The sequence below is a fragment of the Vicugna pacos genome, unplaced genomic scaffold (genome assembly GCF_048564905.1).
Source record: "Vicugna pacos unplaced genomic scaffold, VicPac4 scaffold_205, whole genome shotgun sequence".
Lineage (NCBI taxonomy): Eukaryota > Metazoa > Chordata > Mammalia > Artiodactyla > Camelidae > Vicugna > Vicugna pacos.
This window is the reverse complement of record NW_027328884.1, coordinates 37,776-62,415: the sequence shown is the minus strand read 5'-3', so window position 1 is coordinate 62,415 and position 24,640 is coordinate 37,776. Positions and strand designations below refer to the sequence as shown.

The window sequence follows — 24,640 nt, the reverse complement described above, 5'->3', positions numbered from 1 at the left end:
TGGATTCCGGGGACACAGTAAACATGGAGGATGAGTCCATCCTGGTGCTGGCATCCGTCTTAAAGGTAGGGAAACGTCTAGCATTATCCGCACACACAGTGACTCTGAAACTCTAGGAGGCATCCTTCATCATGACTGCCCAAGAGCAACAGGCATCCTAGATGAAGGATCTGAGAAACTGGAGAACACCACACAAAGTCAAAATTTAAGGAAACTACTCTGGGTGTTAGCAGCCCCATGCTAGGTATACTTTCCTTTTTCATCACAACCCTCTCCCCATCTTCACTCCTGAACAATCCATGCAAATACAAAACTAAGTAACAAATGCAAAAGCACACACCTGTATAGAATGTCCCAAAACAAGCTTTCCGCCTTTGAGGACTCCCTTACCGCCTTCCTAATGAAGCCGAACTTTCCAAAAAAAAATTCACAGTAAGCTTTTGGAAATACTTATACAAGTTTATCAAGTAAGTAAACATCTACTTTACAATAAATCAAAACATGCTCAGTAAGGCCACTGAAATCTGTCCTCCCTTCCGCCGTCTGCTAATGCACTTATTTTAAAGCTAGTGCAGGGAGCACGGCTCCGTGTGTGCCTCCTGTCACCTCCTTTCCCGCCTTTGGCTTCCCTTGTTCATGTCTGTTATGTTTCTCACCCACCACCCGTGGCTAGACTTCCATGGTAAGCAGCTCCTACCACAAGCCTCATTTCATAAATCTGCCTTTTGAAGTGGGTGCAGCAGTCAAAATTAGTTTCAAGCTCTCAAAATGCAAAGAATTTATAGAAGAAATACATTGATTTTGAAATTATACACCTAAGTCAGGTATCCAGCTACATTTCTACAAAGGGACTCACAGAACAGAAGAAGGATTTAATGAATCCATCTTGGTATTTATTATCAGTTCTGAACGAAAGTATATTAATGTAGTAATGACTACAAACAGGTTATGAAAATTATCTTAGAAATGCCATTACATTTGGTCTTTCCTTGTCTCCTATTAATGTTGGATCATAATTTGATTGTGGGATAAATAGCAACAGTTCAGAAATGACTTCGGATTGACCCCTACCACACTCGCACCATAGCACTACACACTAGCTGTGCAAATGCAAGATGAGTGTTGCCGTATCTCAGTGCACATGGAATTAATCCCATCATCTAGGAAGAGTGAGGCTCTCGTCTATTTTCCATTGTAAGCAAAGACTAGCACGAGGCTGGCTTCTCGTTGGTACACGTCTTAGACCCTCCTAACGCTCTTGCTTCCTAAAGTTGACTGCTCTTAATGGGGAATCAGACTTTGCAAACTTGGCGGTGATAATACCATGTGTCAAGTAACCAGAGAGTTGGTCTAAACCAGAAATGAGTGTCTATCAGCACCACACTGAGTTTGCCATTAAACTGTCTGTAGGCAGAGGTCCCACAGCAACACCCTCGGCAGATTCCGCCTGAGTCATGTTCAGGCTTCACGCACGCAGCCTCACCCATGGCATCCACAGCACAGGGTCCAGGAAGGAGGAGACATGTGCCCCCAGTGCAGGGAGTCTGTGCACATGAGGCACAGGCCCTGCTGTCCCTTCCAGACTCCTGCAACCAGCCACAGCTGGAGAGCTTCCTCCCTCCAAATACGCTGGGGTCACTCCAGAGGGAACACGGAGAAAAGCCCTAATGGCAAGAGCAGGTGCCGCACACCAAGCACACACTACAGGATGAGTGGACAGAGACCTTGTCCCCTGCCGTCGCTGCTCTGTCGGCAGTGCTCAGGAGAGAGGCTGGCGCACACAGCAGCTCCGTAAGGACTGCAGCAGGAGAACGCCGACCGCACTGCAGGCGCCACAGCTGCCCAGAGGCACTTTCTGGACAAGCTGCTACCAAGAGAAGCCTCGGGCCGTGGAGCGAGGCCAGCGCCAGCGCGGTGTGCCTGTCGAACCACCACAGTGATGCAGAAACTCCCCCAGTCTGGCACAAAACATGGCAACTTCAGGGGTGGGGAGGGTGCAGCTCAGCGGAAGAGCGCATGCTTACCACGCACGAGGTCCTGGGTTCACTCCCCAGAATCTCCATCAATACATACATGAAACAACGCAATTACCACCTTGCTCACAAGGGGAAAACAATGACTGCTTCATAAACTAATAGGCCCATTTCTGTGACATAAAGGCTTCTACAACAGAAACTGACCTATTGTCTCTGACCATACTTTAATTAAAGAAAAAAATGTCTTCACCAGCCCTCTAAACTGACACATTTTCCAGGCCCCCACGTAGGAAGCTGACATTTGCGTACCTCTGGCCCTGACACTCAGAGGCCTGAAGTTCCAATGTATCGAAATTTTAAGTGTCCTATTTGGGAGGGTATGTTCCATTCAAGGAGCTGGAAGGGGGAACATGCAGGTACCACCCACTGGGGATTTTGATATGTTTTTAGCACCTGCTGCTTAAAAGGCTGCAAACTGAACTTTCACACGGTTTAAAAAACAAGACTGATGCTATGATGAGTAGCTTTTCCCCACGAAGCAGGCACACCTCACGTCAGAAAGCCCAGCTCTCTTGTAATATGTGTGCAAGAGCGTGAGGGGTGTGTGTTCTACATCAGAACCTCTCTTCCTTGAATTAAGAGCAAGCGCTGCGTGAAGTAAACAAGTAACATGGGCGACCGCGTTGCTTCTCAGACGCTCACAGGATGTGGGGTGGGTGAGCACCAGACAGGGCCAGCTGGGCCTGGTGCTGACGTGGACACAGGGAGCAAAGCCCAGCTGGTGGACGGGGGCTCTCACCACTCTCACTGCCGTCCAGACTCTGCTGTGATGCTTCTAATTTTAGATGGAGAGAGTCCAAGCCCCTCCTTCCGGGTGTGCGAGTCTGTAGTCAGAGCCCAGCTCTGCCTGGGTCACAAACTGGCAGTTGTGAACAAAGTGAGGCCTGAACAGGATTTTTCAACTTAATGTTTTCTTTGTTATTTCTCCAATATGTATTTATCATAAATAATATATGTGTTTTTTAATCTGCGGAAGGATTTCCTTCAGAACATCGAAGGCGGTATTTTCACAGCAAGTCTGCTCGACAAATGGCTCAGAATCCTTGATGACGGAAAACCAGAGGAAAAAATAACTGCAACCAGGAGGTAATGACGGTCACACCCCAAAAACACAACCAACACCCTCTTAGGAAAACATCAGCTCATAGTTCACAGCTCTGTCTACTAAACTCATGACCAGTGTTCAAAGGGCTGCATTTGCTACCCACAGGAGGCACTTGAAAAACAGATGCAGGCATTATAACCGTTACTGAATTCTTGTTTTCATCCTAATCTTATTAATGTGGATTCCAGACTAGCTACCACTGCTGAAGACACGGAACGGCTGCAGATGAAATCCACTGGTCAAAACAGAGACGCTAGAGAACCAATCTGCCAGTGTAACGATCTTAACTTTTCAAACACTTAATCAACCACAGAAGTTAGGATCTGGTCCAGAAATTGAAATCAATGCAACATTTTTGTATGCATTCATGCTTAGAACTCAGCGAGAGAGGACTGTGTGCACGGTTCACAAAGACGTACCCGGTTCTCTGTCTCTGTATTTCCACTTCCTAAGCAAAATGACATGCTTTGTTTAAAAGTGCATTTTTCTGTCTGTAGACTTTTGGACAAGCTGCCAAAGGCCAACGCTGACCTCCTGAAACATCTTTTCGGAGCACTCCACAACATCGAGCACCACTCCACCTTCAATCACATGACATCATATAACTTAGCACAGTGCATCGCCCCAAGCCTTCTGGGTCCACCTAATGCCACCAGCTCACACTTGCAAGAGGACTTGACAAAAATGGTAAGGAGACCTCTCATTTTCATGTCTTGTGGGGCACGGTCCCCACTTTGAACCTCAAACATGAGATACTAACCGTGATGTACCAGATTGTTAAAGTGCACATTTTAAAAACGTTCCCCTGGAGGGGCAGAGTCACTGACCTGGTGGGGTGTGGGGATGTGGTGGGTTGTTACGTGGGAAACTGAGAGCAGTGGAGGCAGTTCTCCTTTCCCATCCAGGAGACGCAACCACAGAGTTATGAGTAGGATGATGGGACAGAACAGAACCTGAGCTTTGGGGTCTGGCAGCCGAAGCTCAACTCTCAGCCTAATCACTGAGGGAGTGTGAACTACAGCGAAGGTTCCATCGTTTCATCATCACAGAATGACACCACCACCCAGCTCCTCTGGTCACTGCTGGCACATCGCGGTGGCTTGGGCAAGATGAGCACCCACGGCTCCACACACGCTGGCCTTCCTCTGCCAGCTGTGGTCCTTCACAAGGACACTAAACTCCTATTTCACCCCCACTGCAGGCTGAGGGGACTAGTAAAACATTCCAGAACATCCGAACAGAGCCACAACAGGCCGAATCAGATCACAGCTCTGCCCCAAGCTAAACCCGACAACCAGCACGACACGAGGCAGTGGAGACAGACACGTCTCCTCTCCAGCTGCTTCCTTCCTTCCCAAGAAAAATCACACAAATCTCTGCTTCTGAACTCTCACATATTTCCTCACTTAAGAAGTAAATTTCTCAAGTTTCTGTCTATTGGATGCTTTATTAATTTTCGTAAGATGTTTGTCAACTTATCTCAATAAAACTGGAGAAAATGAAACAATAATGAACAAATGAAATTTAGTAACACAATACACAGATTCACCTCAAGCATCCTTCATGGGTCACTTGAAAACTGTCCTAGTTTTAAAGATGTAACCGTCGTTACAAAAATGTTCGCTATTGAACGAGGCCACAAATTCTAACTTTAACCCTCTGATTAAAAGAGTTTTAAAATCTGTACCCAAAGTACTCTTGAAAGTATCACTATTTCTTATAGAAAACTGATTTGTAGACTCATTTTTTAATCAACTCTGGATTTTTCTCAGAATTCTCTTAGTTTTTAGCTCCACGAGTTAGGTGTGAACTGACGTTATAACGATGCCGTGTGGAAAACACCCCGTCTCGCCCTCATGTGTTTCAGGTTTCTCTGGTCCAGTTCCTCCTCGAGAACCGCCTCCAGCTCTGGGGAGAAGACACCCCTCCCCTCTGGGGAGGGCGCGCGGCCACTCCTGACGAAGGTGACGTCACTAGTACCAGGGAGGAGGCTGCAGGGTGTGGGAAGCATGTGACTGACTTTGGGGAGAAAGGCAGCAAGGCTGCCAGGGCTCATGGGAGACACTCAGTGCTGTTCTGGAGCCCAAATCACATCCAAGAGCAGTGATTTCCACCTGCTTCAGGTCAGGGCGGCTTTCACACCGTCATGAGACCATAGATAGGATAAGGCAGGCCTGACAGCAGAAGCTGCTAGTACAGCACTAGGAGACATCAGGGTATAATACGGTGTTTGGAAAGTTTTCCAAACAAAACTTTAAATGGGCCTCACATATATGAGATGTGCTCAGGCTGAAACTAGAGTGAGGGGCCCAGAGCACTGCCTTGTTTACTCCCCACCCCCTTTTTCCCTGCTTAATGGCACATGAGGTACCACAGGTTCCAGTGCCTCTGAAACAGGCTGACAAGAACCTGCACCAGACAGAAACAAAGGACTTGGTTTGATGTGAAACCACCTTTCCAGACTGTCAGCTCCTGGGCCCCTGTTCACCAGCTGTGTTACCTCTGGCCAGCTATTTTAGCTCACTTTCAGTTCCTTCATCTTTAAAATGTGAATAAAAACAACATCTAAATTTTAAGATTATTGTCAAGATTAATCATGGATGGAAACTAAATTTGTAAAAAAGCAATTACTAGGGCCAGGAGAAGTTCCTCTGAGAACCCTGAGCTAGGACGGTCTGAGCCCAAGGCACCACAGCTAACTGGCCCCCGCCCATTTCATGAATGAGGTTAGACTCAGCACCTGGGGACATGAATCATGAGACTCTTTGAATTTGGGGGGACAGGTAATTAGGTTGGTTTGTCTGTTTGTTTGTTTTTTATGTTAATGGAGGTACTGGGGCTTGAACCCAGGACCTCATGGGCAGTAAGCACGCACTGAATCACGGAGCTATAAGCCTCTCCCAACCCCTTTGCAGTTTTGACAGTTTTTGGTTTTATGACATTCATCTCACTGCTTTGAGCAAATCTTTAGGAAAATCTATTTAATCAGGAATTTAGTTGAGTCTAGTACCTGAGAATGCTCTTTACTAAGATAACTGTTTTTGAATTCATCAGTGACAACAGGACGCCTGGAATCAACACGAATGATGGTGGCAGTCATTTACACAAACCCACAAGGGCAGTACGAGGCCAAGTGCCCATCCACCACAGGTCGACGCACTTGTCTGTCCACGATTTTTGAAGTCCCAGAAGAACAGGAGTGGCCATAATCTCATGCGACCCTTCCTGTGCTCTATCTTTATTCCTCACATACTGTTTCACTTTTCTTCCTCCTCTATTCTGCATGTTTATGTTCATTTAATAAAAATGGGTTAGAGAACCACTTTAGTTGCATATGGCCCTTATTAACACCTTGGTGGAGGCTCATCTGGGGAGTCTGTGTCTCAACTAAGGTCACTTCTGCACTGGCAGTCGACGGGCAGCTCAGCTGGGGCTGACTCACGTGTCTGTTGCTTGGTGCTAGCTCGAGGTGGATCCCCATCTCTTCAGCAAGCTAGCTCGGCCGTCTTCATACGGTGGAGGAAGAGTTCCCAACAGCAAGACACTTTTCAAGAGTCCATGTAGGGCAGGACTGCATGAAGGACCACAAAGACAATGAGTTACTCATCACTTACTGAGGGCTGTGACTCATCGACCACACACGATACGTAAAACCTGAGACAGCATTCCTACCACACACCTACTCTTCTTCACGAGTTGTTAACCCTCCATTCTTTAGACCAGCATTTTCCATATGGTATTAAGAAGTTTGGTAGGGAGTATCTTTGAAATAATCATGTATTTCCCCCCCCATTGTTTCTTGCCTCTATCTTACCCCCTGTCTTAAGCTGTATTAAGAGACACATCATTTCCTCAGAGAACAGAAGTTACACAAGAATATGAGGAATAACAGAGCTGGTTGTTGCCTGTGAGTTTTAAAACATTCAGTTTTGCAGGAAACAAAAACACTTCATGGCATGAAGATTCAGGTGGGAATCTCATGGGGAAAGCCCCAAACAATGAGGCGTATAGGACATTTGCACCATTTCCTGAATAGAAACCAAGAGAAATCAGGAAGCCCTCACAGAACAGCTAAATCGCATCTCTAGGACAGAGCCTGGTAGAGGCACACAGAACTTCTTGCACCTCAACATGGAACAGATCAGTGAAATGATTCCATCAATCTGAGAACAGTAGGGAAGGAATAAAGTCACTGGCCGTGATGACACATGTCCCAGCAACAGTTGTGCAGGCCAGCTCCCCAGGTCCAGACAGCAACTAGAAAAGCTCAGCAGGTGCCCAGTGTACACAGATGACACAGAGGGCCAGTAAGCATCATTCCACATCCCACCACCTCCTAACTCCTTGGCAGTAGAAGACTCGAAACAACAGACACACTCATGGAGAAAACGGAGAGACCTTGCATGGCTACCAATTTGGGAACAAAGTACTAAGCTGTAAATCAAGTGAGTTATTTAAAATTGTAGACCAGTCCCCATCTTACATAAATCAGTTCGTAGACAGACTGGCACAAGTATATGGGATATGTGGTCCCCGCATTATTTTCCTAGACAGTGTTCCGTGGTCAAATAGGTTTGGGAAATGCTGTCTTTTCCTTCAGAACATCAAAATGCCCATTAAAATATTAATGTTTCAGAGAAGACCCACAGTAAAGAAACCCAGTATTTTCCCCATTGATTTGACCTGGGAGAGCCTTTTGGAGAAACTCTGTTCATGAGTGATCCTGGAAAGACTTATCAGTAAGCACTGCTCTCAATTTAACTTAAGTCATAATTTAACTTACTCACCTACTCAAAAACCTTCAATGAGTTTCAATGGAATTTTAGACTTGGTTTTCAGAAAAATTTCTATTTTAAGAGCCTCCACAATGCAACCTGCCCTAGTCATCAGTTGTCAGTGTTTTCCTGTGTAGCTTCCTTTCCTTTAGCTCATCAAACTCTTCACTCTCCTGAACAAGATACATTCTTGTTACCAAGTATAATTCTCAACTCCCCAGGGTCTCTACGTGCCCACAAACTAGATGGCCATGTGGGTTCTACTCTCCCAGAAATGTCCCAACGCTGCCCCTGACCATTCCAGCTCAAAGTAGCTGTTCTTTGATAATGCAGGAGCATGTCACCCTGTTACAAGTCAGCTTCTATGGTGCTTTGCCCCAGCAGGAATTATGTCAGTATGTTTACACATCATTTAACAAATCCAAGTTCCTGTGGTGAATGATTGTATTTTGCGTTAGTTTTATATTACTTCCAGTGGCTGGCTGAATGTCTACCTCTAAAAATGAATGAACATGTGCACTTTTCTGAGTGTGGAAACTTCACATACGTTGGGAATGACTTTGGGAATGACTGCAAATTTTAAACTAAAGAGGTAGAACCCAGCCCACACGGAATTTCAGTGCGCAGCAATAAGACATCAGTTTGACTAAGTTAGTTTGTTAGAGAGCACCTCACAGTGTTCACTATTCACAAGTCCTGGGACGTACTATTCCAATTCATCATGTAAAAAATGTGGTATTGGTGTGATGTATTTGGGAAGAACTGCATGTGTGTGTGAAATTTCTTTTAAACAGCAACATTCCATAATCAAAGGGACAAAAACCATAGCTGGACAATGCACCTGTCAATTGTTGGGCCAAGAAAGACATGCAAAAGTCCCTCAAATCTGAAAAGGAGAAAGAAATCACAGTACATAAAGAAACGCTGAAATTCAACTAATTTGTCCAATGCAAGTCCTACAGGATATTCTTGCCATGGGAACATAGTTAATAAATGTTCCTTTCACCCTCAGGATACTCAAGCACAATACATCCTGGAAAAGTCAATTTACTAATTTTATGAAAGATGCTACAGACTGATAAACTGTAAAAGGATCAAACTGTCTAATCTAGAATGAATGTAATGCAATTAGACTTTCTGATATTGGACTTTATCACTGCTCCTAAGATCTGTGTAATCTTCCCTCAACCTGCACTTCGTGGTGTAATTAAGGTTAAAAATTCTGAAAATTGTATTCCAGAAAGCCATTCATTGCCTACCTTTATTTGTGAAAACTAATCTTCTCCATGGTCATTAATTACTGTGATATACTGAATGGTATATATGCATATATATATATGTATGTGTGTATATATATATGTTCCATTCAATATATACATTTACATGTTATAAAATATGTATTACACATAAATATATTTATATTTATTTACACACTCAACTTTTCATTCCATAAAAGCAACATTTAAGAATTTGGGGTATAGAGTATGTAGTTGTACAAAAAGCCGTCTTTTTCCAGAAAACATTAGGCGATGTCTTTCCTATTTTTCTGTAACTCCTTCTATTCTGGCCAAATGAGCCACTAAGTATTCTAAACATCTGTAATGAAATGTGACTGTTTTCCCCTTTTACACTTTTCATGCTCACAACATACCTGGCACTAGGAAGAAAGTGATTTCTTTTCAGACTTGGACCTAAACGTCAGTATTCATTCGCTTGCCTTAGCCTTCCCAAAGAACAAAACCACTCCTTTGTCACGTGAAAGAAACATTAGCAAACAAAATTCTGAAGAGAGTTACAATTCCGGAAAATGGAAAAAGAAACTACTTTGAAACAGTGGGAATTTTTCCAAAACATAAAGGAATGAGACTAGTTGGGGGGTGGTGGGAGGTGTTGGCACCAGCCCAATCTGGCCTGGCCACAAGGTCAGCCTTCAGGGGGGATCGGCAACCAGGATCCTCACCACCCACCCGAGCCACCCCCTCCACACTTACCGATCCCTTGACTGCTCATTCCTTCAACAAAAGCGACTCAGCTCAGCTGGGAGCAGCGAAACTGCAGGTGGACCTGCCCCTGGGCAGGGGGAGGGCCTGTGGGGGGTGGGGGCGGCTGGGGTCAGTCTGGGGAACAAAGGAGTCTAACTCGGGATTCAAGCAGGGACAGGGCAGAGCCTGGGGACTTGGGGACACAGACAGACATTTGACGAGTGATGGTCCATCCTTGCACCCATCAAGACAAGGCTTGTCACTGGCCAAGGCCAGGTCCCCCCCCAATGTTGGCTGTGTTGGAAGCATAGACACTGGCAGCGGACTCTGAGGGCTTCGCAGGTTTCTTCTGCCGAAAGGGCACCTACGAGTGCTTGAGAGGAGCTGAGGCCTCACGTGCCTGCACACCTGGCTGCCTTGGGGAGTGTGTGAAAGGGCAAGGGGGCCAGGTTCTGGGGGGATTTGGGAGGGGCAGCCCCAGGTTTGCTGATGGACAGAGCATCCTGCCATCTGGCACTCGCCATCTGCCTCTACAAGGACTGGGTCATGCTGCCGCATGCCATCTAACTCTGTTTGGATTCAACTGTGAGCCACTGCAGCCTCTGACCTCCAACATACCCTGAAAGGAGTTCAGGATGGAGGTCAGGAATGAGGCGCTCTGTGCTCTGGGAACACTGGTGGAACAGGCCTTCAGATAGTTAGATGTTTTCATGAGATTTTATGAGCCCAAATCCTTGTGTGTCCTCCAATCTAGAAAAACACTAAATTCATCAACGGTGACAACCGCTCCCCCTGACAAGGAGCTAGCCTCTGCCTGGGTGTATGCTTGACCGCGCACACAACCCCTCTTCACTGAAATCACATTGAACACTCTGCTCTCCCCTGCCTCCTCCGAACAGCTTCTCACAATTATCTGGGATGTTGTCTCCAGGGCTACAGTCCTCATTTTGACCCCAATAAAACTTAGCCCACAGCTCTCACGTTGTGTGGTTTTATTTTAGTCTACAGTCCCTAAATATACTCAGCTGTGGGGCCATGGGACTCCACAGGCTTTTGGCGCCCAGCCCAGGAGACACCAGAGGAAGGAGGGGTGGGGGACTGGGTGCCCCCCGGAAGGTGTCCCCTGATCAGCAGGATTGGCTCCCTGGAAGTGGATGGTCAGCAATGTGGGCAGGGGGTGAGTTCGGTGGAAGCGGGAGCAGAGGACGCGCAGACTCCGAGGTCTGATGCCCTCACTCTCCGAGGCCCTTCAGTTCCCGCGGAACCCCTGCCCTACCCACCTGCTACCACAGTCCCGACTCCCAGCCCCGTTACCTCTGGCTGGGGCCTGCAGCCTGGCAGGTTTCCAGACAGCACTGGCAGGTCTACATGGCACCAGGCTGATCGCTGCCGGCCACCTCCTAGGAGGAGACCAGGCCAGGCTGCTGGGTGCCCCGCAGGGCTCCTGCTCTGGGCACTAATTAGCTTATCAGTCTCCCAGAGGAGGGGAGGGCAAGGGGTGCTGCCCCCTCTCCTGAGGGGTTCAGCCAGGATCTACCCCTACAGCCTCAAGCCACGAAGGGCACCAAGAGGCCTCTACCCCAGGTCCAGAGAACCAGCCTCTCGGGCTGGCAACCCAGGAGGCGGGCAGCTGCTGGGCTCAATCAGAACCTGCAGTACATAGCAACACAGTCCCCCGGCCTCGGCCTCTACCCTATCCAGTGTCCCCTGTCTCCCTAGGCCCTGGTGACCGGAATCAGGGGAGCACGCACGGACTCCTGACCTCCAGCACATGGACAGGAAGCTTCTCCTTGCCCCCTCCCCCATCTCAACATTAACAGCTCCCTGTGCGTTTTATCATTTAATCTTGGAAATAATCCACACCTCAGCTGTGTAGATATAGAAACTGAGGCTCAGAGAGGTGGTAGGAGTGTCGGACACCACACAGAAAGACAGCAGGAGGGCCAGGATTCCAGTTTTTATCTCTCTGACCACCTCACATCCCCTCCACCCTGCCAAAGCCTCCAATATCTGAGCTGTGAAATCAGAACTGGGAAACAGACCTGAAAGGGACCCTCAAGCAAGGTGGAGGGGGGCCTCCCTAAGGCCCTTTCCACATCAGGACAGAGCCCCATCAACGGAGGCTTCCCAGGTCATTTGCAGAGCTTTCCAGGCTTCCCTGGGCATCAGCCAGGGACTGGCCCCAAGAAAGACATGTGGGTTGTGGTCTCTGACCGGAGGACCCTCACTTGTATCTTACACACACCCTGACCTGGCAAAGGTCAGGGGTCCCTATGCCCTCCTCCTTTCAGTTAGATCTCTAAGACACATCCTCTTATACTCACAACATCTGGAAGTTCTTCCCCAAGTCTGACTGCAATCCTCCCTGCTGCAGGGGACACCTATTACCATCTCTGCAACACAAGCAGCTCCTTCCTTCCTCGGGCACACAGGGACTGCTCCCACATGTGGGAGACCATTTGCTGCCTCTTGTTTGAACTTCAGAAACTTGGAATACCTGGGTCTCAGATCCAGGCCCCCACTCCTGGGCTCAGATCTGAGGGATCTAGGTCAGTGACATCTGCTCTTCCCTACTCCCCAGGTCCAGGGTGACAGAAGGAGCTGAGCCAAGGGCCCCTCCCAGCACCAGAAGTGGGGAGACCCTCCCTGACTGAGTTGAGGGGAGGTTGCAGGGGTCCCCGGACCCCTCAAATCAGAATTCCCAGAGAAGACGCTGTGCCTTCCCCATCAGACCAAGGTTTCCAGGAAGGCCCAGCCACTGCCCACCCGTATGCAGGCCACCAGTTCCTCACCACAGGCTCTTCACACCCCGCTGTGGCCAAAGCCCCCATGTCACCAAACCCCAGGCAAAACCACATGTCCCTTTCGCTCCACTTCTGAGCTCTTCTGCCCTCAGTCAGCACCCTAGGGCCTGACCCTGAGCTGAGACCCGAGTTTCCTCTGCTGCTCCCCATCCCTCGGATCCCTTGGTCGGACCTGAATGCATCAAGCAATCTCCTTCCACACCCACATGACCCTCGTCCACCCACCTAGCTCCCTGAACAGCCGGCCTCCCGATCCCACATCCCCCATGCCAAGTTGTCCTTGAGAGCATGTTAGGCCTGTCACTGCCATGGTAAGCTGCCCCTCTGGTAGCTATCTGAGGCCTGCACTCCCGTTGGCTGCATACCACCCACCCATGGGTCCTCCCACCTCTGCCCAGTTCTCTCACTATGTGATGGCCTTATGCTCCTGCTGGCGTCCTCCTCTGGGAGGGGGCAATGGGAACCTGGTTTGCAAACCCCGCTGTCTTAACCCCAGTAGGGGCAGAGTGCCCAGCCAATATTTGCTATGGGGGGGGGACAAGTGAGGCCCCGCGGCCAGGCAGCATGGACCCTCTCTGCCCTTCCAAACTGGCCACAACCTCCAAAAACCCACCCTCCTCCCTCCCTCTCACACCCATAGACCCATCAGCAGCCAGCCTTCCTGTCAAAATGCACCAAGACTCCCATGGCTGTTTTCCATTCCGTGGCCACCACCCTGGTGGGACCCACTGCCGGCCTCCGCCCTGCCTGCTTCTGCCTGTTCCCAGCACAGGGCCATCAGTGGAAATATGCCAGGACACATTCCCTGCTCAAAACCTTCCTGCTGCTCCCTCCTTATTCAGAGAAAAGGTCATGCTGCTCTCAGGGATCCCACAGGCCCCAGGGACTGGCCAATCTTCCCTGACCCTCCCCCACTTCCCCCCTAGAGTACACCCGTCCAGCCACACTCAGACGGGGAACCCCACCCCCCTGCAATCCCGCCCTCGGAGACCTGACTCATTCTGACTTCAGCCCCTGTGCGGGGCCACAGCCTTATCCTGGTGTTCCAGGTGAGGTCGCTAAGAGAAAGCAGCCTGGCTTCTGTCACCAGCTGCCAGAGGAGAGTAGCCTGGCCCACACCGAGCTCAGAACGCCCCCCCCCAGGGGACCTCCGCTGGGGCCCTGGTGTGTCAGAGCCTGGGAGGAGGCTCAGCCTGCAGCTCCCCTGCTGCTCTGCTCCCTGCATTACTCCCTGCTGGTCCAGCCCAGCCCCAGGAGGGGAAACTGGACAGCCAAGGCCACTGCTGGCCACTCAGGGCCGAAGTGTCTCCCCTGTGAAGTAGGCACACATCTTGACCCCACGTGCTGCTCAGGGAGACCACAGTATACAGGGCTCAGCACAGGGCCTGGCACGCTCATGGGAGATCAAGGGACAGTAACACAGACTGTGCATGCAGAGTGCAGCCTACCTGCCTGCCCACTGAGCCTGGGCATTCAGGATGCCTCCTGTAGGACCATGAAGCAGGTCTTAGTATAGGACTGTGTGCATCAGGGTCCCCTGGGGTTTCATGGGCTAACTCACACTGGAGTGGGAAGGCATCATATGTGTCCTCCCACACAGCACAAAGAAGCCAGGGTGGGTGCAGCTGTTCCCACTGAGGCAACAGGGAGTGGGCAACGTGTCTCTGTAGGCAGGGGCTTCTAGGAGAGCCTCAAAACTCCTCCGCTGGGCCTTTGGGCTCCCAAAACCACCCATTCCAGATACAAGCCCTGCTAAATCACGCTTCACGTGTCCAGAGTGCCAACCTCCCACCTCTGCCTATCGACTTCCAACCCACAGACCAGGCTTGTGCTGGGTTGCCTCCTCCAGGGAACCCACCTGGAGAAGCTGGGAGTTCCTGAGCACTGCACCTGGCTCCTCCAACAGCTCCTACCCGGCTGCTGGGCTGGGGCTCCCTGCCTGGGGCCCACCTCCCGCAGCAGCTGGAGCTCATCAGGGCTCTCAGGTCTCCCGGCAGCTCAGACAGCCCCGCCCCCACACACGACAGCTGGGATGGAGTCGCTCGGGGCTCAGAACACAGGCGCCCTCTCCTACCTTCAGGCCTTCATCTTGGCCGTTCCCTCTGAGCACATCCCCTCCTGTCCCCTGGCTGACTCAGCTTTATCCTTGAGGGCTCTCCCGAGGCCCTGCCATCTACTGGAAGCCTCCTCAATCTCCCACTCTGTGCCCAGCTCCCCTCTGACCACTAGCCTGTGAGAAACCCCTCCCCAGGCAGGCCCATGTCTGCTTCCCCAGATCAGCGCCATGTCCTCTCTGTTCAGGGTCTGTCAGCAATGCTTGCGACCTGAGGGGATCTTGGGGTGTGGAGATCTCCCTGACTTCCTCTTGCTGAGTGAGCTGCTGGGTGAGAGCCAGAGCATGCACCCTCAGGCCTGTGTCCCTCACCATGGTGGGCGGGCTCTTCAGGCACTGAAAACATCTAAGGCTCACTTAGCATCCACAGGTCTGTGACCAGGGCCTCGAAAGCTTCTCACGTAGCTCAGGATGCCCATCTCCTGGCTCCCACCTGGCGCCGGCCATGCTCTGAGTCAGAGCTTCCAGCCGCAGGCCTGCTCCAAGGCTGGAAACCTGGCCATCCTCGGGGTCTCATGGCTCTTCACCTGACCCACCCCACCCACCTGGGCAGGGACACAAAGGCCCAGGAGAGCCTGCCAGGCACAACAAGATCCCTGCAGAAGAGGGGACCCTGAGCTCCAAAGCCCTGCAAGAAAGTGGTCTGCACTGGGGGAGCCAGGGTCCCGACAACCCCAGGATACCTGCTGACTCCACCCAGCTAAGAGGCCTGCACCCCTACCTGAGCCCTTTTCCCCTCACTCAGACCTTCCCCCGGTGCACATCTGGCCTACCTCTGTCTGGCCAGCCACTTACTCATGCCAGCTGTGGGGCCAGCCCCTTGACACCCACACCCCATCATGCTACTAACACTGGCGCAACTCAACCTCAAGTCGATAGGTCACTCACTCAGCAAGTGCATCCCTGGCCTGCCTGGTCAGGCTCCGTGCTGGGTGCTGGGCACCTGCACGGGTGCCAGTAGACCCCAGACCTCCCCACCCCTGCCAGCTCAGCTCTGTCTCCTCCAAGACACCTTCCCAGCCTGCTTCCCAGACTGCGTGGCCCCATGAGCTCTCCCCTCTGCCCTCCCACCCAGCCCCCTCACCTACTCGGTCTCATTAACGGCCCAAGGTGTGTCCTGGTTCTCAGGAGAGGGGTTTCATATTGTAACAAAGGAGAACAAACCGGACTCCGAATCAGGGCTACTCCTTCAGTTTTAACCACTGTGCCCTGTTTCCAGGCTTAGCCTTGCTTGCTCTTCACCTTTTGGGAAACAATGTTGCCTTTAGCCTGAAATAGACAGGAGAGCCTATTCTTAGAGCTCTGACCTTTAAGGATGTCAGCACTTCTGCACTTACAGAGAGATGGCAAGTTGCAAAATGAAGAATCTGTCTTTTGTTGGAGATTTAAGGGAACACCAGGGCCTGACCCACATGGAGGGCTGCAAGAACAAAGCATTCCTACAGTAAGAAGTTCGCAACGACGAATCCCACCCACTCGCTCACTTTTTTTTTTTTTTTGGTATAAAAGTAGCCTGTATTCTGACTGGAGAAGGATGGTTCTCCAGGACACTGGTAGGGCCATCCTCTCGGTCTGCTAGCTTTCCAGATAAAGTCACTATTCCTTGCCCCAACACCTCGTCTCCTGATTCACCGGCTGTCATGCAGCAAGCAGAACAAGTTTGGACTCTGTAACAATTTCCCCCGAACCGCTGAGACAATTCTGAACACCACCTTAACTGCCACCACAGCCTCCACTCTCACGGCTCTCACTGAAACCACAACCAGCGCCATAACCACCACCACCACCACCACCATTATCACTGCCTGCGCCCCACAGCCACCCTGCACACCCCCAAGCAGGGCAGGCATCCTCCCAGAGCGGCCCTGCGCTGTTCCCCAGCCTGTCCAGCAGATCCCGTAAGCTCAGGGCTGTCCACACTCATTGCCTACACTGACTGTCAGGCCCCACCTCTGACACTCAAGTCACTTGTGAACACCCCACTCATAGGACTGCACGCCCCCGCGACTGACACAAGGGCCCCATAGGGGCCAGAAAACACAGGGACCAGACGCAGCCAGAGGTAGCCCCACAGGAGACTCCTGTGCCCTGAACTCCACCCGGGAAAGCTCCCCACACCCAGATGCCACCTGCCCCTGCCAAACCAGTGTATCCCGACCCTCATGCACATGTCTATGCTGGTCTCACCACACAGGACCCCGCCCCAGCCCCCAGCCCCCAGGGCCACCACTGGCCCACCAGCAGCCAACACTGCCCTTCAGCCAGCACGGGACAAATTGGGCTGGGAACTGGCCGCCTCTGACAGTGAGCTGGACACCATTCCGAATGCCCCCCTTGGCCTGCCCCCTCACTGCACTCTCCGAGGAAACCAGGGACAGGGATGGGGCAAGGCTGTTAGAAGGACCAGGACATGCACTTGGGTGAGGACCCCAGGGAGGGGGCTCGGCCTGGGTCCTGAGTGTCTCCCAGGACAGCTCCATCCGACAGGGCCGAGGTCTGCCCGGGCACGGAGGGAGCACAGACTGGCATGACCCACGCGGCCACCCTGGGCCTGTCACTGGCACTCCGTGCCCCAGTCTCCTCAGCCAGGCGGCTCTAAAGGTGCCTGGAGTGGGGTCAAGTTTTGACAAAGGACCAAGACTGTGTGGGAAGGTCACGTCCTCCACCAGCCAGTCCCAGTGTCTGCTCTGCCAGCTCAGTGAGGGTGCCAAGTGACCACTAATTAGGGAAACCCCAACCCAACGGGACAGAAGGCACTTAAAGGACTTCTCAGAGTTACAGCTGCCGTGCACGTCGACCCAGGAGAACAAGACACAGTGGGTATGGAACTGTCTTTCCTGGAGCCCACGTGGGACTAGCGTCAGGCAGAGCACCTCCTGAACACTAGCACAGCAGGAGGAGCACCGTGGAGGGTGCCTGGCTCAGGCCTGGCCTGTACGACGTCCCTACACTGGGCCTCACCTCCACTACTTGCAAGTGATGGCACAGCAGGTGATTTCGCAGGATCTTGCCAGCTCTCACTCTTGTGCTCTTTGTAACTCTGGGTTATTCTTTTTTAAAATGGAAACTGCAAAACCCATGCAGCCACCATGAGTGAAAGACCCAGCGAGCTGTCCGATCAGAACCACAGGACTGAACTCCCTGGATGTGCTCCTGGCCCTCCTTAACCCCGGCACCAGTCCATCCTCCTGGGCCCATCTTCCACCCATCCACCCAAACATCTGAGAATTCTGCAAAGATCCCCTTTCCCTCCCTAATGGCCCTGCTCCCAAGGCCCTCACTGCCATCGGCCAGGCTGGTGTAGGGGTGTTGTGGGGATGGGGACATGAGCCCTGTTGGGAGAAGTCTCCTCATGTGTACATGTTGAGCACGTGTCCAAGTGTGTGTGTACAACTGGGAGTGAGGCAGGCTGAAGGTCTGTGCTGTGGGGGGAAACCTCTGACTCAGACTTTCCAAGACAAGCATGTCACATGGCTGACAGTTGCACGTGGCCGGAAGAGGGGGCGGCCCTCTAAGCACATAACACGTGCATACGTACACACGAATGCGCACAAGGGACTCCAGATGAGACACGGGGTCAGGGCTCAATGCATGACCAGTGGCCAGGACCAGGGCTCAGTCTGAGTCTGGAATCTAGGCTCCATCAGAACAGGGACAGAGTCATGAATCACAGTCATGGATCAAAGGATCAACTACAGCTCAGATGATGGTCACATCACTGATGGCTCTGACCTGCCAGTGGCCCCCTGAACACACAGAATTCTGCAGGCATCTGAGAACCTTTCTCATCCAAACACACATAAACACAGGCCCATGACAGCACAGACCCAGTCCCTGGGCTCACTGGTAGAAGCAGACCTGGGGCCCTCTCCCTGGTCCCCACTTCAGGAAACACTTGGCTTCTGTGAGCCCGTTTATGTGAGGAGTGGCCCCACTTGGGCATGGAAGGAGGTTCTGCCCAGCACAGAGCGGAGCAAAGGGGGAAGAGTGGGGGAGGGGCAGGGACAGCGCCCTCCCTCCCATTCCCAGCCCATCCCTGGCCTTTGGCCCCAGGGTGTTCAGTTCTGGATCAGATACCACAATCCTCATCCTGAGCTGGATGAAGGTCCTTTCCAAGCCTCAGCTTCCCCAGACATAACAAGCACAGTTAGCTGGGCTTCTAGGGCCATGCCCAGGACTGAACAGGGAGCTTGTGGGCAAGATGTGTTTTGGGGCACCTTCCCGCTGGCCTCAGAGCCCTGGGCCCAGGCACAGAGACCCTAACAGTCTCATCCACTCAGAGGTGATCAGGGGTGGGCAGTGGGTGGGCCCTCCACACCTGAGAAGGAGGCGACGGCCAGTGATCAGCACCGCAAGGACCTGGATGCAGCTGACTCCCCATCACCTCTCTGCCCCCATCCACAAGCAGGCAGACTCTTGTCCCGAGGATGGGAGGCTAAGGCTCCCAGAGGGTGGAATCTACCCCAGGTCACATAGCCCTGGGGACTGAGAACTTGACACTCACTGGGCTGCCCATACAGCTCACAGCCTGCTGCCCTGGGGGCCAAGGGGCTGGGTCCACATCTCTGGAAAGCAATTTACCACCAAGATCCTGAAACTGTCCAAGGGACTCAACGCCTAGGGAACAATCAGAAATTCGAGCAGAGCTGTCCAAGCGAGGCTGCTGGGCCACTGGGTGAACGGTCACCCCCAGGGCACTGCAGGCAGCCTTCTAACAGCCCCTGGGGAGGGTTTCTGGGCTGTGGGGAGGGGCTTGTGCCGACATCAGGGGCCAGGTTAAACGGACCTGTAGCCGCAGTGTAACCGCCCACAATGGCCAGCCTGGGCCCTACGAGCATGTGGGCCCTTTTTCTTTTTTCCTTTTTTGATACTCCACTTTAAACAATGAGCTTGCGCCACTTGCAAAACCCAAAGAAAAGCAGTCGACAGTAACCAAAGCCAGAGAGCCAGTTTCCCAAGGCTCTGGGGTCCACCCCTGCTCTCCCCCAGCCCCAGCCCCTGTCCTCACCATCCCAAACCCACAGTTGGAAAGGACAGTGGACTCTGCCATATGGCCCTGGACACTCCCACCACAGGGCCTTTGCACTGCCTGTTCCTTCTGCCAAAATGCTTGTCCCCAGACACCTGGTACACAGTGCTGTCAGATCTCTGCTCACGCACCACCCCAGAGAGGCTTCCATGAACCTGCCCTGAAAGGGACCTCACCCCACCTGCCACTTGGTACACTAACTCCACTTCCTGGCCTGTGCCATGACCTGACAGTTTCAGAGGGATCTAAATGTTCCCGCCTTCCTGTCTCTCCTCAGTGGGGATCAGAGGAGGCTGAGGTCTTGAGTGATTACTGACCACTGATAAGGCAGTCCTCCTAGAGCAGTGCCTTGTCAGTGGTCAGTAATCACTGAAGACCAGATGGGTGGGTGGATGGATGGACGGATTGCGGGGCTGGATGGGTGGATGAGTCAGTGAGTGGGTGGATAGGCAGGTGTGTGGATAGCCAAGAGAGTGAACGGATAGAAGGTGGGTGGGTGGATACCTGAGTGGGTGGATAGATGGACAGGTGGATGGAGGATGGTCACATCCCTCCCCGACAGCTTCCATAGTTGCTGACACACAGCCCTACAAACTGGCCCCACGCCCCTTGCAGCCTCCCCCCCAAGCCTGGCACCCATCCATCCTCCTCTCCGGTTGCCTACTCGTCCTGGCCTCACATTCCTCCTGTACCCTCTTAACTTCCACACCTTTGCTCAAAGTGTGTTTCTGCCTAAAGAGCTTCCTCCTGTTCTCTGCCACAAAACATGTCCTCCTCGAGGGTCAGCCACTGTGGGAGCCTCCCTGACACACCTCCGTCACTGCACCATGCCCAGCACTAGGGACGTGCCACACGTACCCTCTGGCCCACAAACTGCCCTGGGGACTGGTGGAACCAGGGATGAGAGAGGCGGGTGGAGATAATGTCATGCAGCTCATACCACACCCACCCCAATGGACACCAAACCTCTTCAGTGGGAGGCCCAGCCACCACCAGGCGCATCTGGCAAATCAGGACCCGGTCACTAAGTTCTTTTTCACCCTGTCTCCACAAATTCTGACCCTGCTAGCCTCTGGATGCCGCCCCCATTATTGGGCTATTGCACAAACGCTTCCCTGTTACTACACAGCCACCCACCTGTCTCTTTGCTTCCATATGGCTGGAAGGACACCTGGCTCAGGGCACCCATGCAGGGCCCTGTGACTCTAAACTGCAGCCTGATCAGTTCAGCCCATTGCCCTGTCCACTGGGTTCCCACTGCTACAGCAGCTGGCGCGGGCTGTCATTACTGCCTGACAAGGACTGGGCCCAGGGCCCCAGGAGCCCCATGTCTGCTTCCCATCTGATCACTCGGGGCCTCACCCTGCTGCCCTAGTCCTTGGCAGTGCTCCTGCAAAGCTACACCGCCTGCCTGGAACTGGGCCACTGGGTGGGACGACAGCCATACCCCTCTGGACCCCCAACTGTGGACTTTCTTCGGAGGAGTGGAAAGCCAGCTGGGTGCGACCCTGCCGCCTCAGAGCCTGACCTGGGCAAGGAGACCGTGCAGGACAGACGCAGTGGGGGAGTCACTGGCCCCTGAAACTGAAGGCTGCGCCCTCCCCCTGCTAGGTTGACTTCCCCCAGGCCAGAGGCCCCAAGGACATAAAGCAAAGGTGAACTCACAGGTCAGTCTTGGCCCACAGACTACAGGTCTGGTTGGTGGTGTCCTGGGAAACAGGGGGAGCCTGTTAGGCCACCTGCCCACCCCACGAGCCTCACCCAATCATCACTGCAGGACCCACCCTGTGCCAAGTACTCTGCCTACCCAGCTCTTGCAGAGACACAGTTGGAGTAGGAAGAACTAAGACCCAGTTCAGGGAAGGGACTGGCCCAGGCCAAGCCCCACTGTGTGGCCTTGGGCGGCTCCTGCCCCCTCTCTCAGCCGGGATGGGGAACAGGGGCTGAAGCCCAGTTCCAGATGCCCTGGTGGCCAGTCTAGCATACGGATGATCTGGGAGGCCACCTCCCCAGGCAGTCTACACTGAGCCTCTGCCAGGTGCTCCTAGGCCTAGAAGATCGAAGGGGTGGGTGCTATCACTTGCAGGTACAAAGGACATCCCATGCCCAGAAAGACCTTGGCAGCCCTCAGTCATGGCTGTGGCTGACTTACGTCCACAGGATGTGCCACTGGGGACACAGGGTTTTGTCAGAGGACAGAGAGCAGAGGAGGGCCATGGAGAGATGGGCTGGGCTGGGTAGGAGACCCCTGGCCCGGCCTCACCATTATCTGGATGTTTGGGTAGTCCATTAAGACACAGCAGATGTAGCAGGGGGCTCCCAGTAGGCGATTCCCTCTTCATCCAGCTCACAGCGTCACAGGATGAGGCCTGCGGAGACGGCGGGTCAGCTCTGTCTCCCAATTTTCAGGTGGCTGCCCACCTCCAGCACAGGAGTCGTACCCATCACTCCCAGGAACAAGCCCCTCCAGCTGGAACCCTCAGCGCCAGAAGCAGACACTTGCCCGGGGCCACATTCCAAATGAGCCAGCCCAGGGTACAGGCCTCTCTAGATTTCTTTTTATTCACAGCATTTCTCAGCAGATGCACCAGGTCCTGCGACCTGGCAAGAACCAACCCTTCAGGGACACACCTGCGTGGGAGCAGAGACCTTTCTTATCCAGAGCCCTGGGGAAAGCAAACAGCCAGGCAGATTCTGCTCAGCTCCAGCCATGAGGACAGGGGACCCAATGGCCTGGGTGTGCCACAGCAGACGCCGGGCAGCCTAGGGGCTGACTGAAGTCCGGTGTCCACTACCTTAAACACGGGCACAGCCTGTGACCCAGAACTTACTCCCACGGAATCAGGCACAGTTGTGCGCACACACAGCAGGGATGACCCTAGGGGACTGCCACAACCCTGTTACCCAAAGAGAAGCCACAGGGCAGGACACCTGCTTCACCACATGGTGCAGAATCAGAAAGAAGGAAAATATGGTCGTGCACGCAGACAAAAGGCCAGACAAGTCACACCATCCCGCGACCTGGGTTTTCTTCACTTTACTTCCTTGGATTTGCAATACGCTACCCAAACACGTATTGTTTTATAAACAAAACACGGCGGGAGGGGCGGCAACCACAGCTGGGAACACACAGCCCCCACTGGGGGGAGGGGCCCTGGGGGGGACAGAGACCCACAATGCACTTGGTTTACAGGAAGAAAACAGAGGCTCAGAGAGGGTCACTACCTAAATGTTGCACAGCAAACACACAACTCCAAACCCGTGTGCACTCTTCAAGTAAGAGCGGCAGAGGAAATCAACCCTTTGACATGCCAAGCACCTTCTGGGAGCCCACTCTGCCTTTTTTCCACATCCCCCATCATTCCACAGGGCAGCACGGGGATTAAGACCACCACGTTCACAGCCAACTTTCCACTTAGTGGTCCTGCAAGCCCACAGCTGGTGTTAACTTCTCTGTGCCTCAGTTTCAGATGTATCAATGGGTGGCTCCGTGGGGCATCACACTAAAGGGTTTCATGCAGGCACTGGCTCCTGCTGAACTCTCAGGACACGATGGTCCTGAGCCCCCGTCCCCACCCACCTGTACAGCCCCAGCTTCAGGGCACAGGCTGCCTAGGCGTGGTCTTGACCGTGGGTCCTGCGCTCAAAGCTCCTGGGACTGGCATCTCAAGGACAGGAGTACCCCACGATACCCACCCCTCAGTCCTCACCTGTGGCATTGTGAGGACACCAGACTGAGGCCACCCTTCTGGCCAGGACCTCCTTCCAGAGCACAGCACCGAAGCTGTCCTCGTCACAGATCTCACAGGGCTCTGCCAGGGGGCCAGGGACATGAGTGGGGGTGGGTACAGGAAGAGGGGTGGAGAACTGGCAGCAGGGCCAGGAAGGCCAAGGCCCCTCCAGGAAATCCACCGTCACAAGGGGGAGTCATTTCCCAGGACAGCTGAGCCCCAAGCCCACCCAATCTCTCAGGATGCCCCTCTCCAGAGTCCAGCTATAGAGTGGGGGACCCTCACTGGGACATCGCTGGGTGCTGCATTGCTGGTGCTCATCTTGGGGACTCTGGCTGGCTGCTCCCCCAAAGAAGGGCCCCAAGCAGGCACGCGCCCACTGCTGTGTGCCACTACCACGTGACACTGAGTTTGCACCCCCCGACGCCCAGGCTGCCACTTCCCATCCACTGCTGATGCCATCAAGCACAAAGGACCAGCAATGGGGACAAGGAAGGTACAGGTACATGAGCCACAGGGATGCAGACACAGGGAAGAAGGGGCAGAAAGCCATGAGAAGAAACTGAGACCCCAAGAGTGGGGGCCAAGTTCACCTCGATACAGGATAAAACAAATGCCTCACACACACTCGTCCCCTCACCATCACCCCACTGCCCCCGGCATCCCCAGAGACACTGCAGTGTCCCACAATCAGGCCCCACGGGGTCTAGACCCCCCCTCGTGGTTCATGTCCACCAGGTCGCCCACCCACAGGTCCCTCGACACGGCCCTGACCTGGGCACTGCTGCAGGAAACAGTCTCAAGTTTCCATGCAGTGGCCCTGGCACTTGGTGCCCCTGTACTAAGACCCATTGCACTCTCGTGTGCCCTGCTACCACCCAGGAAGCAACTGGCAGAGCACAGGCTCCATCTTGTCTTTCAGAGGATGAGCCCTCCCAAGCAGGGATCTAGGACACAGCATCCTGGTGGTCAGAAGGAGAGTGTGGGCCTAGACTGAATTAGTAATGGGGTGTGACGCAGAGGCCGGCCGGACAGGGAAGGGCAGAGATGCCAGGGAAGTTGGGG

The 24,640-nt window shown here is 53.0% G+C and overlaps 2 long non-coding RNA genes across 2 annotated transcripts in view; one reads left to right on the top strand and one right to left on the bottom strand.

Annotated features, from left to right (window-relative positions):
• LOC140695448 (uncharacterized) overlaps positions 1-9,998 on the bottom strand; it is a 28,630-nt gene extending 18,632 nt beyond the window's left edge. Inside the window, exons 1-2 of the long non-coding RNA XR_012071135.1 lie at positions 9,908-9,998; positions 6,584-6,712 (exon numbers count right to left, since the gene is read on the bottom strand). This is a non-coding gene — a long non-coding RNA (uncharacterized lncRNA). The remainder of the gene's footprint in view (positions 1-6,583; positions 6,713-9,907) is intronic.
• Positions 2,693-6,464, top strand: LOC140695449 (uncharacterized). The gene is made up of 4 exons (XR_012071136.1): positions 2,693-3,122; positions 3,639-3,828; positions 5,009-5,105; positions 6,196-6,464. It is a non-coding gene; the product is annotated as an uncharacterized lncRNA (long non-coding RNA).
• Positions 9,999-24,640: the final 14,642 nt, after the last annotated feature.